Below are 2,504 nucleotides of genomic sequence, written 5' to 3' on the forward strand. Positions count from 1 at the left end.
TACTACTACCACTACTACCAGTCTCACTACCACTACTGCTACTACTACTACTACTACTACTACTACTACTACTACTACTACTACTACTACTACTACTACTACTACTACTACTTCTACTACTACTACTACTTCTACTACTACTACTACTACTTCTACTACTACTACTACTACTACTACTACTACTACTACTACTACTACTACTTCTACTACTACTACTACTACTACTCTTACTACTACTACTACTACTACTACTGCTACTACTGCTGCTACTGCTGCTGCTTCTGCTACTGCTGCTGCTGCTGGTTTTGTTGCAACTGTTGCTACTGCTGCTGCTGCTACTGCTGCTACTGCTGCTGCTGCTGCTGCTACTGCTGCTGCTACTGCTGCTACTGCTACTCATGCTGCCGCTACTACTGCTATTGCTACTGCTGCTGCTGCTACTGCTTCTGCTGCAGGTACTATTACTATTACAACAACTACAACTGCTGCTACTGTTGATTGTGCTACTACACTGCTTCTGCTACTATTACTATTCCTGATTCTGCTGCTACTACTAGAACTACTACTACCACTACCACCAGTCCCACTACCATTACCACTACTACCAGTCTCACTACCACTACCGCTACTACTACTGCTACTACTACTGCTACTACTACTACTATAACTACTACTACTACTACTACTACTACTACTACTACTACTACTACTACTACTACTACTACTACTACTACTACTACTACTACTACTACTACTTCTACTACTACTTCTACTACTATAACTGCTGCTACCTCTACTGCTGCCACTTCTAGTACTGCTACTTCTGCTACTACGGCTACAACTGCTACTTCTGCTACTACTGCTACTACTGCTACTTCTGCTACTCTTGCTTCTGCTGCTACTACTGCTGCTGCTACGGCTGCTGCTGCTACTGCTGCTACTGCTGCTGCTGCTACTGATGCTGCTGCTACTAATGCTGCTGCTAATGCTGCTACTGCTTGTACTGCAGCTACTACTACTACTACAACAACTTCTAATACTTCTACTGACTGCTTCTACTGCTGCTACTGCTTCTACTGCTGCTACTGCTGCTACTACTGCTACTACTGCTACTCCTGCTACTGCTGCTACGGCTGCCGCTGCTACTGCTGTTTCTGCTGCTGCTGCTCTTCCTGCTGCTGATACTGATGCTGCTGCTTTTGCTGCTTCTGCTTCTACTGCAGCTACTACTATTACTACTACTTCAACAACTTCTTATACTGCTACTGCTGCTGCCTCTGCTACTGCTGCTGCTGCTACTGCTGCTGCTGCTACTGCTGCTGCTGCTACTGCTGCTTCTGCTTCTACTGCAGCTTCTACTACTACTACAAAATCTTCTCATACTGCTACTGCTGCTGCTGCTGCTACTGCTGCTGCTGCCGCAAATGCTTCTACTCCTGCTATTGCTGCTGCTGCTGCTACGGCTGCTGCTGCTACTGCTTCTACTGCTGCTACTGCTGCTGCTGCTGCTACTCCTGCTTCTGATACTGCTGCTGCTGCTAATGCTACTACTTCTTCTACTGCAGCTACAACTTCTACTACAACAACTACTACTACTGCTAATGCTGCTGCTGCTACTGATGCTGCTACTGATGCTGCTGCTACTGCTGCTTCTGCTTCTAATGCAGCTACTACCACTACTACAACAACTACTAAACTGCTACTGCTGCTGCTACTGCCGCTACTGCAGCTACTACTACTACTACAACTTCTAATACTGTTAGTACTGCTACTCCTGCTACTGCTGCTACTGCTGCTACTGCTGCTACTACTAGTTCTACTACTACTACTACTCGTACTACTACTACTACTACTACTACTACTACTACTACTATTACTACTACTACTACTACTACTACTACTACTACTACTACTACTTCTACTACTACTACTACTACTACTACTACTACTACTACTACTACTATTTCTACTACTACTACTACTACTACTACTACTACTACTACTACTACAACTATTACTACTGCTACTACTACTACTTCTACTTCTACTACTACTTCTACTACTACTACTGCTGCTGCTGCTACTACTACTGCTACTACTACTACTACTACTGCTGCTACTTCTGCTGCTACTACTGCTACTCTTGCTACTGCTGCTACAACTGTTACTTCTGCTACTGCTGCTACTCCTACTACTACTGCTGCTACTTCTGCTGCTGCTACTGCTGCTGCTGCTGCTACTACTTCTGCTACTACTACTATTACAATTACTACTACTACTACTAAAAATAATAATAATAATAAAACTGCTACTGCTACTGCTGCTGCTGCTACTGCTACTGCCGCTACTGCTGCTAATGTTACTGCTGCTGCAGCTACTGTTTCTACTGCAGCTACTACAACTACTACATTAACTTGTACTACTGCTACTGCTGGTGGTGTTGGTACTGCTACTACACTGCTACTGCTACATTGTACTATTACTACTCCTGATTCTGTTACTAC

The sequence above is a fragment of the Dreissena polymorpha genome, chromosome 3, assembly GCF_020536995.1.
Source record: "Dreissena polymorpha isolate Duluth1 chromosome 3, UMN_Dpol_1.0, whole genome shotgun sequence".
Taxonomy (NCBI): Eukaryota; Metazoa; Mollusca; class Bivalvia; order Myida; family Dreissenidae; genus Dreissena; species Dreissena polymorpha.